This window comes from Giraffa tippelskirchi, chromosome 10 (assembly GCF_054371585.1).
Source record: "Giraffa tippelskirchi isolate mGirTip1 chromosome 10, T2T-mGirTip1v1.2.pri, whole genome shotgun sequence".
Classification (NCBI taxonomy): domain Eukaryota; kingdom Metazoa; phylum Chordata; class Mammalia; order Artiodactyla; family Giraffidae; genus Giraffa; species Giraffa tippelskirchi.
In genome coordinates this window covers 4,993,133-5,004,167 of record NC_137284.1, presented here as the reverse complement: position 1 = coordinate 5,004,167, position 11,035 = coordinate 4,993,133, and the positions used below count along the sequence as shown (strand labels likewise).

At 49.4% G+C, this 11,035-nt stretch overlaps 1 protein-coding gene and 1 non-coding gene across 31 annotated transcripts in view; one reads left to right on the top strand and one right to left on the bottom strand.

The window, feature by feature from the left end:
• Positions 1-1,416: 1,416 nt before the first annotated feature.
• TRNAA-AGC (transfer RNA alanine (anticodon AGC)) lies at positions 1,417-1,489 on the bottom strand. The gene has a single exon. It is a non-coding gene; the product is annotated as a tRNA-Ala (tRNA).
• A 544-nt stretch (positions 1,490-2,033) lies between these two features.
• Positions 2,034-11,035, top strand: part of PPP6R3 (protein phosphatase 6 regulatory subunit 3) — a 119,252-nt gene continuing 110,250 nt past the window's right edge. For 28 of the 30 annotated variants that reach the window (XM_081531804.1, XM_081531803.1, XM_081531798.1 and 25 more), the window contains exon 1: positions 2,034-2,109. The gene's annotated coding sequence lies outside the window, so the exon portion shown is untranslated. Of the gene's footprint in view, positions 2,110-2,156; positions 3,004-11,035 lie in introns of those variants that run through there. The other 2 variants (XM_081531809.1, XM_081531817.1) reach the window with 2 other exon arrangements.

Sequence of the window (11,035 nt, the reverse complement as noted above, 5' to 3'; positions counted from 1 at the left end):
TGGGCAAGGCTACGAGCCTCTCTGAACAGTAGGATCAGGCATGAATATCCATCCATGGTTGCTGCCACTCTAGACGCCCAATACCCTTGAAGGCATGGACACAGGCGGTGTCACGATTATCTATTTTCACTGGTACTTTACAGATAAGATCTGGAGACTTAGCTATTGTTCAGTTGCTCAGTCGTGTCCGATTCTTTGTGACACCATGGACTGCAGCACGCCAGGCTTCCTTGTCCTTCACCATCTCCTGGAGCTTACTCAAACTCATATCCATTGAGTCAGTGATGCTGTCCAACCATCTCGTCCTCTGTCGTCCCCTTCTCCTCCTGCCTTCATTCTTTCCCAGCATCAGGGTCTTCTCCAATGAGTCGGCTCTTCGCATCAGGTGGCCAAACTATTGGAGCTTCAGCTTCAGCATCAGTCTTTTCCTGGAGACTTAGAGGGGTTAGATTACCCAGCCAAGGTCGCTCAGCCAATATGAGTGTGTAAATTCCTTCTCGGCCTCAGTTAATTAACGGGTAAAATGGGGATGATGATTCACCAGCAGTCTGAGTCGGCTTCCAGCTGCAGGTTTGCCGAAGGGGTGAGCTGGGTGATGGGCATGTCTGCACCAGAGACCCAGCTCCCCAGGCACTATGCGTGTGTGTTAAGTCGCTTAGGTAGTGTCTGACTCCTTGCGACCCTACGGATTGTAGCCTACTAGGGTTGACCCAACTCAGGCTGGCCTCTCTTCTCCCTGCCATTTGGCACGGGGTGGGGGGAGGGGCTCAGAGAGTCTGAGTCAGGGAGGTGGAGGGCCAGCTGGGGTAGAGGCAAAGGGGTGCAGAGGGAATCATTGGCAAGGCAGCCCAGTGGCCAAGTCCTGTCACTTTGCTCAGTCCTGGACTCTGGGAGGTAGCTGGGGAAAGCCCCACAGTAAAAGCCTGCCTCCGCTCCTTGAGCCGGAGTGACCATCCCTGACCAAGCCAGTGCCCCCAGAGACAGCTGCCACCGTCTCCCTGCCCGGAGCCCTCGTTGCCAACTCGCACCGAGCCCCGCGGCTCTGTCCTCCGTGCCCCGTGGGTGGAAATGTCACCTGCTCAGGAACACCATCCCCACCGCTCTGTGACCCGCTTTACTTGTGTTGCTCAGGTGCAGTCTGACGTCCGGGACCCTCTGCTCCTGCGTACCCCGGCCGGCGGGGCACAGAGCGAGTGCTCACTAGATTTGAAGCAGCAGCTTCTGCATAAATTCTTCCGCAAGGCAAAAGGAAGACCATCCCTCCCGCCGCAATCCACCCAGTTTTCCTCCCTAGCAGGGGCGGGTGCACAGATGGGGGTACCTAGCACACCTCGTCCTCACATCTCCTGGTACAAACTCCACTTTTGAGACAAGTGACACTGACCACCAACTCCCCAACTTTATAAAATTCAGCCTTGGAGAATGCGGGCATCGATCCCGCTACCTCTCACATGCTAAGCGAGCGCTCTACCACTTGAGCTAATTCCCCAGTTCCCGGGGAACTTCCGCCAGCGAAACACATGGTGGCTCACGTCATCACCGGTTTCCTCCAGGCCCTCCGGCCCGCCTGCCCGTGGGTCGCGCTACCCTATTGGCTCTTGTGCAGCCCCAGACCTACTGCCATGATTGGTTTGGCTCACTTTAGTTTTAAAAAGCATTGACCATCCGATTGGTGATCCCAGCCGTCCGTCAAGAGGAGGCCCTGCTGTTGCTATGGCGTAGTGGGGGGGAACCCAGCCAAGGTTTCCCTCCGTATCTGATTTGTTGGCTCCAGACTCCGGGGTCCTAGAGGTTCCGGATCCGTCAAGTCCATGGGAAAAGAATGCGCCCCCTCACCCTTGACGGACGGCGTCCGCGAGCCAATCGGAGTGGGCTCAACGGGGGCCGCAGGGTGATCCAATAGGCGGCAGGGGGCGGGAGAGGAAAGCCAATGAGCGCGGAGCCGGGGGCGGGGGCAGGGCCGTGATTGGCCGCGAGGCGCTCGGAGGGAGGGCGGGGGGAACTCAAGGCCTGCTTGATACGTCCGCCATTTTGGGCGCTTCGCTGATGGTGTCGGTGAGCGCGCTTCCCGCCTGAGCGCAACTAGCGGCGAGTCGCGGGCACCTCCAGGTAATGAGGAAGGCGGGGGGGCGGCGCGGCGGAGCGGGCCGCGGCGCGGGGTGCGCTTGGGGCGCGGCGCGCGGGCGGCGGCGGCGGGGCCTCTCCGCCCGGCTTCGGCGGCGCGGGGAGGGAGCGTCCCGGCCCCCTCCCCTCCCCCCCGGAATTCGCCTCTCGGCCGCCGGGGAGGCGCGGCGCCCGGGCTCCCTGGCCCGTCCCCGCCCGCGCCTGTCAGCCGCCCGCTCGCCCGCTGCGGGGGCCCCCGCCGAGTCGGGCGCCGGGGCGGGCTGCGGGCCGGGCGGCGAACTTTGCGCCCGGGTTGACGTCCGCGGCCTGGCGCGGCGGGCGGCCGGCCGGCCGGGCGCGCCCCTCACCCGGCCGGGCCCCGCTCCGCGCCGGCCGGCCCGCCCCGAGCGAGCACCGCCCGCCGCCCGCGGGCCCCGGACAAGTTCTCTGGGCGCGGGCCCCTGAGCGTGTCAAGTTGAGGCGGCGGCGGCTCGCCGGCGACTCGCTAAGAGGCCATTGTTGGACTCGGTTCTGCGGGAAACAAGTTCTGTGGGTTTCTGCTCCTTCGCCGCAGAGTCAGCGGGATACGCCGGCGCCCGGCTCGGAGTGTTTGAAACCTCTTTTCGAGCGATTTTTTTTTTTTTTTTAACTCCAGGGTGGCGACTCCAGCGCAGACCTGGTCTCGAAAGTCTCCCTGGCGAATATGCGCTAGGGTCGGGGGGTGGTCCTTCTCTCGGCCGCAAGTACCTCCCTCTTAAAGAAGCCCTCTCGCCTCTCCCTTGGAGGGGTTTCCTGCGGTCCGGCTTGCTCTGACCACAACTTGGACTCTTGGTTGGAGGTGGACGGCATGAGTCCTTGGATGCACCTGTGTGTCTTGGCGTCTCACCCTCCGAGCTCCGTGTAATCTCCGTACTTAACCCATTTTCTCTGTGGGTCGGATCGAGCTTTTATGTTTTGCTTTTCTGGGAGGGGCGCTTGGGGGTTGTTTCCTCTTATCGTCACAGCACTTGTGAATGTGGCTGTTTTGTTAATGTGGAGTTGACTGCGATTTTGTCCTCAAGGTCACGTTGTAGGTAGGCAGCAAGTGGGAGAGAGGCTCCAGATTTCCAGCCGCTGGAAAATCCACTTAAGGGGTGGTGTTGGAGCTTCCTTTGCTGTCGAGTTAGACGGCGTGGTTTCCAGATCTTGGCTTCACCACTTTCTGGCACTGTGACCTTGGATAAGTCCCTGAACCTCTCTGCTTCTTCTGTAATATGGGAATAACAGCAGTGTCTGCCTCAGAAGTCTGTCGGGAGGAAATGAGTTAATATGTGTAAAGCAGCTAGAAACGGTGCCTGGCATGAGGAATCCGCTTGGTAATTAGTGGCTATTATTAATTTGGATTTGATTTTTAAATGTTTAGATACTATTGGGAAGTCACGGGAGTGTCTAAGTCCTGGCTTTTGGTGATTGTCTTTAGAAAGCTCTGGGTTTTTAAGAGTCTTTTGGGCTGAGACCCACCCAGGAGAGGGTGGCTGAGGATTGATTACGTTACAGACATTTTCTGGAGTCATTAGTGGTGATGCTTCAGACTGGCTTGTTGAAGAGATGGTTAAATAAAAGCCCCCCAGGAGCTCACGTCAGATTCTGTTCCTCTTGTGCTTTTGAATACCACTTACTGCGTGTGATTGGCTCCCAAATCAGTAGTGACTCCAGAGTTTCTTAATGTCCTCCTGGGTTCTTACTGAGGTTTGAAAGGTTACTGTGTATTGAGATATTCTTCAGTGAAGCTAGTTTGGGAAATAACTGTTGTCCTGGGTGGATGCTTTCGAAGTTACTTTGCATTTCAGTTATGTTTGATCAGAGAGTCTAGAATATCTAACAACGCCATCCGCTCGTGCATCTACTCAGAGTCTATGGATCCCTGCCCTGTGCTCTTCTCCCTGCTGCTTGAAACCAGGCTTGTCCTTCCCCTGAAATTACCTGCTTGTTACCTGGCTTGCTTTGTCGCCCCGGGAAATGTTATTTTGATAGACTCCCTCTTAAGTAGAGATGAACATCTTGCTGGTGTAACTTACTGAAGAACAGGAAGAAGATTGTTCTAGATTAGAAAACTAGCTTTTGTGTAAAGTATAGCTGAACAAAACTTGCTGGTTTCAATTAACTGCCTGGCAATTTGAGAATCAAACCATAACTGGACAGAAAATGAATAGTGATGAAATTAAGGCCTGACAGGGTGAGGTTTGCTTAGTCTCTTTGAAATAAACTTTGGCACTGGTGTGGTACAGAGATAATGTGCTTATTACAGATAAGACATCTTCCTTAAAACAGTATTTGTCAGGATTGGTATTTAGTTTGCTTCTTTGATATACTTGTATCTTGTGGTTTTATATTTTGGATATTTGAGAGGCAGCCTGAGTATATATTCATCTAAAATTTTACAATGCTTTTTTACTGATATAGAATGGTTAAGGATGGTAGTGACGGTGAAGTTCTTGTAACCATCTGCTCAATTAAAACTCAGCTGCTGCTGCTGCTGCTAAGTCACTTCAGTCGTGTCCGACTCTCTGCGACCCCATAGATGGCAGCCCACCGGGCTCCGCCATCCCTGGGATTCTCCAGGCAAGAATACTGAAGTGGGTTGCCATTTCCTTCTCCAGTGCATGAAAGGGAAAAGTGAAAGTGAAGTCGCTCAGTCGTGTCGGACTCTTAGCGACCCCATGGACTGTGGCCTACCAGGCTCCTCCATCCATGGGATTTTCCAGGCAAGAGTACTGGAGTAGGGTGCCATTGCCTTCTCCATAAAACTCAGCACCGAGTTTATTTACGTACAAAGCACAGGAGGCTGTGGTTGGTTCTCATAAGTCAACGTCCGAGCCCTGGTGTGGCCGAGTGGAGTTGACTATTTTTTCTTAGGTGAGCTGGACGGAAAAATAGACCCGATCTCTTGGCTTTAGGAAGTTTTCTTATTTTTTTCCTTTCTTAAGGGAGCCTCAGATGACTGGTTTTTTATTTACTCTAGAGCAGTAGTTCTCAACTTGAGGGGGGCAGATTTTGCCCCCAAGAATCATCTGGTGACATCTGGAGAAATAAATTTTGCTTGTCACATCTGTGGGGTTGGGCACTGGCTTCTAGAGGGTAGAGAGCAGGGATGCAGGTGAACACCCTATGATGCACAAGATGGCATCCTCTCCCCTCAACAGAACGCTAGCCAGCCCCAGATGTCAGTAGTGCTGAGGTCGAAAAACTCTGCTCTAGACAGATGCTGATCTGACCTGCTTTGGGATCATTTGGAATACTTTTCAAGACTGTGGGTGATGGACTCCACTTTTGTAAATGTGTGGTGAGAGTGAGAATGTTTTAAAGCTCCCAAGTAATACTGATGTGTAACTAGGTTTTGGAACCACTAGACCACAGATTTTAGGAACTACGTGTGGGTCAAGGAATTCTGTTACCTGTGAGTTCCGTCTATACCTCGATCCTACTTGGACATGACTTAGTAACGGGGAAAAATGGTATACATACATTATTTTCAGGTGCCTGAAGACTGAACTGTAAAAAAATTTTTTTTAAGTGAATCTATTTTATAAAGTAATTGAGAAACTTTTTTTTCTGTTGCTTCATAAGAATCCATCAGCATATTGTGCTGAAACTTACCACTCTCAGGTGTTAATGGCTATGCTAAATAACCTTATCCTGCTGCGACTTTTGACTTTTGTCTTTTTTGCCCTCATCCTGTCAGTCAGCTGTCAATTCTGTCTTTAGATGCAGCTTCATTATTATTATTTTAATGAAGGCCTGTTTTCAGAGAGTTAGCCCTGGATTGGTTTGCCAAATCTGCCCTGGGCAAGACGAGAGAGAGGCAGATTGTATGCTTATAACACGGTGACCCTTGGCTGCTACCGCAGGGGGCTTGCCTGAGCCCTGGACTCTGACCCGAGCGGGCAAGTGTTCCCCCGGGGAGATGGAGCGCAGTGAAAGAGAGACCCTCTCCTCTCACACCCTCAGACTGCGGGTCGAGGCTAGGGTATTGAGTGGGAAGAATGTTACTCTAAAGCTACAGGTTTTTGCCAACTGAATGTTAAAGTCTGGACGTATAAAAGGGCGATCCAGGAGATCTAATCCTTGGTCCTGAAATTTGGCTTATGGCCATGTGTCCATGGGTTCGCAGAGAGTGGACACGACTGAGCGACTTTCACTGAGATGCTGAGAATGACAGGTGACCACTCCAGCGTCTGTTTCTTCTGTGTGAGGAGTTGCCAAGTCATGTCTGACTCTGAGACCCCGTGGACTGAGCCTGCCAGGCTTCCCTGTCCATAGGATTCTCCAGGCAAGAAGACTGGAGTGGGTTGCCATTTCCTTCTCCAGGGGATCGTCCTGACCCAGGATTGAACCCACATCTCCTGCATTGGCAGGCAGGTTCTTTATCAGTGAGCCACCAGTGAAGCCCCTAAACCTGAGTTTGTTTCTGTTTTGCATATATATTCATTTGAGTTGTTTTTAAATTGCACATAAGAGATATCATACAGTATCATACAAGTCTCCTCCACTCTTGGCTGCCCTAAACCCGGCGCAGTGCTGTGGCATGGAGGTGGTGGGAACAGAGCATTACCAGGTAGATAATGGGATCATTCATAGGAAAGCCATGAATGTTGCTATCTAGTCTTCATTTATTTGATCAGCAAATATATTGAATCCTTACTCTGTCAGGAACAGTATTAGGGATTCCCTCATGAACACTTAACGACTTTCAGTCTTTGGGGGTAGGCAGCACTGACGAGACGTCCTTTGCGCTGAGGTCAGATAACTCAGCCTGTGAACTGTGTAATGTGGTGTAAGTAAGCAGACTTTCAGTGAGAGGCCATAGAGGCTTCAGAGGAAAGAGCTTGTGATTGTTGGTTGGGTGGTTTGAGATTGCCAGAAGTCTGTTGCCAAAGAATGAAGTAGTTACACCTTTGTTTCTCATAGGTAATTAAATAGGTAACTTCCACTTCCCTCCTTGGTTTGGTTTGTCTTAAAAAGCAATGCTCTTATTCTTCCTGTGCTGGTGAAACTGTTTTGTAATGACAGATAGGATTGACCTGTGTTGTCTTTTGCTCCATAGATGTGGGCTGACACTTGCTCAAACTTGAAAAGCTCACTTTCCCTACTGATCAGAGGCTTGGTGTAGATTCATGCGAAATGTCTTGAGTGTCCTTGAAATCCACGGTGCTGCCAGTGGGAGTGGGTTTTTTTTTCCTGCTGCAGTCTGGATTGAGGTGACTGGAGATTTGTTTTTGTGGCCTTTTGACTTTGGCTTAGACTTAGTTGCCACGGAAACCCCCTTTCTTTCTCCCTCCCCCTTTATTTTTCTTTACTGAGAGGAGAGAGAGTTACTAGGTGGATCAAGGCCCAGTTTGTTTCACGTTTTGGATGTTTATGAACTGACATCTGGGTATCAGGTAGATTGGCTAGATGGTAAAGAAGAAGTGAAAGGGAACCTTGGCGGCACTGGAAAGGCTTCCCGCCTTAGACTCACGAAGGTCTGAGTAGAGATGCTTCACTGCTTCTCACTTCTGCTGGCCAGTGCTGACCTGTTTTAGTATTAAGTGTCAGTGAAGACTCCACAGTTGACTGATTTTATATAAGTACATTTGAATAGATTATGAACATCTTTCCTGATACAAAGAGACTCTGATTTTGTACTTCTCAGCAACTCTGGAGAAAGCTAGGGTATTATTAGTTCCAAAATTCCTTACAGAGGGGGTGTGTATTGATTTGGAATGGTTTGTGTGCCCCAGAGGGTGACCGCCATGATATCTGGGGGCCCAAAGGAAAGATGAATGAGATGGTTTTTTTTTTGAAACCGTAGGAAGCAGCACTATAAAGTTTGCAGAAAAGTAAAAAGACTGCAGAAATAAAAGTATGACTGAATGTTGAGTCCGACTTGGAGAAAGCTATGTGGATTGCTAGTGAGAGCCTAAAGTTCCCTGTACTTGTATGTAAATCTAAACAATAATGCTGGTGTGAACAATAATGCAGTGTGTCAGAGACACTGATGAGAAGGGGAGCTTGCCTGAGAATGCATGGCCCCCTGAGGCCCTAATCGGGGCAAGTGAGGCAAGAGTTGTACTGGCCACTAAGGCACATTCCGGGGTGGCTTGCACCATCCAGTGAGGCTTGGTCAGGAGACACTGGCTGGATCTTGGTGAAGCCTGGGCTTTCATTCTCCAGACGAGGCAGTGGTGGGAGGAGCATTGACAAGTATTGACTCCACTGACTGTTTGGGGCTTCCTTTCATGAGAATCATGGTTTTGGAGGTCATTGATATTAAAGAAAAATTTAGGTCATGCTGGAGAAAGGGCCTGTAGGCAGCAGAGAAATCTCAGTTCCTGGGTGAGGCCTTAGGGTTTTGGAGGCCCCACTAGACCATAATTTTAAGTGTCATTTGTTTCAACAGTAACATGGCTGGAACTCACTGAGAGTTAAGAATAAATACAACATTGTAGTCAATCAGCTATACTCCAATAAAAATTAAAAAATGAAGAATAAATGTTTAACTTCTGAGTTGGTGTTTTGTCTGTTTTTGTCATTGTCGTAGATGAGGGGGTAGTGCCTCCTGGTTTATTTTTGTCAGAGATACACAGGGTTTCTGTTGCCTCTGGGCAGTGGGCGGTTCACATCTGCCTCAGCTGCCTTCCAGCGAGACCCAGTCCCTTCTGAGAAAGCAACACTCTTTGAATCACTCCCCCCCACTCCCCCCCGTGGACCTTGTGTCTTCGATTTATTATTATACTCGTAGATGATACAGCCGCTGTGCATTTAGGCATAGTATATTAAACTGAGAGTTTTCACAGATTAATACCTGTTCTCTGTTCTCAGGTCAGAGTATCTTGTGGAGGGCAAGAGTGCAAAGGATCTCAAATAGCTGACTTTGAGTTCTGGCTCCCAGTCTTCCAGCTGTGTAATCATAATATTAGATGACATCTCTGTTCCTTAGTTTCCTTATCTATGAAATGAATAGTAAATATAAACTAATTAGTACAGTGCCTAGCACACAGTAATATTTGTTTGGGTATTATTACTGTTATCAGTCTTCTTCCTAGTAACAGTAGAAATAAGGTCAGAAATGACTAATAGAAGTTGCAGTGAAACGTCCGGAAGAAATGGAGTGGAGTATTATGATAGAAGGCCTTGGAGACCTAACTAGCTGCTCTGGGGAAGGAGATGGTGAAGTGAGTCCGGGCAGGTTATAGAGTTAGGTGGTGGTGGTGGTCCCCCACTGCCCAGATTTGGGTTATTTTACATAGATTTTACTTACTAAAATGTGACTGTTTTTTTTTTTACTGTGGTGAGAGTAGAGATCATAAATTTGCGGTTTTGCTGAGTGGGACACAACTGAGCACGCAGGCACGTTCTGAAATATTCATCTTTAAAAATCTCTCTTCTGATGCTTGAAGACTTTGGAGTCCCTCATGTTATGTAGAAGCGTATTTTTTCAGTGTTCTGTGCTGTGAGATAATCACACATGTCTTGAAGGATCAGTTTTTTTTTCCTTTTTTTTGAACTTTTATTTGTTTATGTACTCAGCTGTGTGGCATGTGGGATCCTAGTTTCATGGCCAGGGATCAAACCCGAGCCTCCTGCAGTGGAACTATGGAGTCTTAACCACTGGACTGCCAGAGATGTCCTTGAAGGGTTGATGATTGGCTTTTAAATGTTGCTCTTAATTTGTTTACACATTTCACATGATGACCAGACAGCTGTGCTCTGTAAAGGGCCAGTTAATGAATACGTTACGCTCTATGGGCTCCGTGGTCTCTGTAACCACTCAACTCTGCTGCTGTGGCGTGAGAGCAGCCATAGTCAACACGGAAACAAATGACGCTTCTGATGGAATTTTAGTCATAGAAAGAGGTGGTGGGCTGGATTTGACTTTTCTTGTTCTAGCCTATTTTTTTATTTTAATTTTTAATGGGATCATATATTCCAAGAGTCTGTGTCGGCATGTGTACAGATATTAAATGTTAAGACCACCAGTTTAAGTGACAGAGTGTTGCCATTACCTTTGGCTTCCTGTGTGACCCCCCCATTCCTCCGTCTTCTCACCTCCCTTCAGCAGGGCTGCCCTGCATGCGTCATTGTGTTGATTTACTTTATGGTGTTAGCACCTGTGAATGTATCCTTTTATCCTTACATGATGTAATTTAGTTTTTGCATGTCTTTGTATAAATTGAGTCATTTTGTTGTATAATTCACCTTCTCTCACTGTTTTTTGAGATTCGTTTGTATGTTTGAGTACTTATGTCTTAGGCACTAAGACATACGTTGTGATGCTAGACTATATTAGTAGTGAGCCAAAAAGACATTGTCCCTGTCCTCTGGAAGTTACATTTTAGTGGAGAAAGATAGTTAACAGGTGAGTCAGAGATGCAGCAGTCATGAGTGATGGGAGCAAAGTCAGCCTGGAGTGGCTGGGTGGGGGCTGTTTGCAGATTGAATAAGGTGGTCAGGATGGGCCATCCTGAGACCTCTGAACATCAGCAGGTGAGGGAGGGAGCCACGTGGCTACAGGTGGGGGTGAGGTAGGGGGAGTCTTATAGGCAGAGTCCAGTGCACGTGAGGTGCTACAAAGGGTTGTACCTGGTGTGTTAGGGAGACAGGCCAGCCTGGCAGGGTGGAGGATGGCAGGGGAGGAGGTCAGCGGGGGAGGGGTGGGAGCCATTCATGCAGGCCACGGTTAGGATTTTGCTTTTTTCTGTGAATGAGATGGGAAGTTATGGAAGTGTTTTGAGTAGTGGTGTGGCATGAGATCTGATATGTTTTTAAAAGGTCCCCTGAAACTGCGTTAAGAATAGCTGTCCCTCTGGTGCCGAGGACCCCCCTAGAACAATAATGGCAGCTTGGACTGAAGGGGCGCAGGGGTGGCAGTGAGAGGTGGATGGATGCCGGATGCATGTGGACGGTAGAGCTG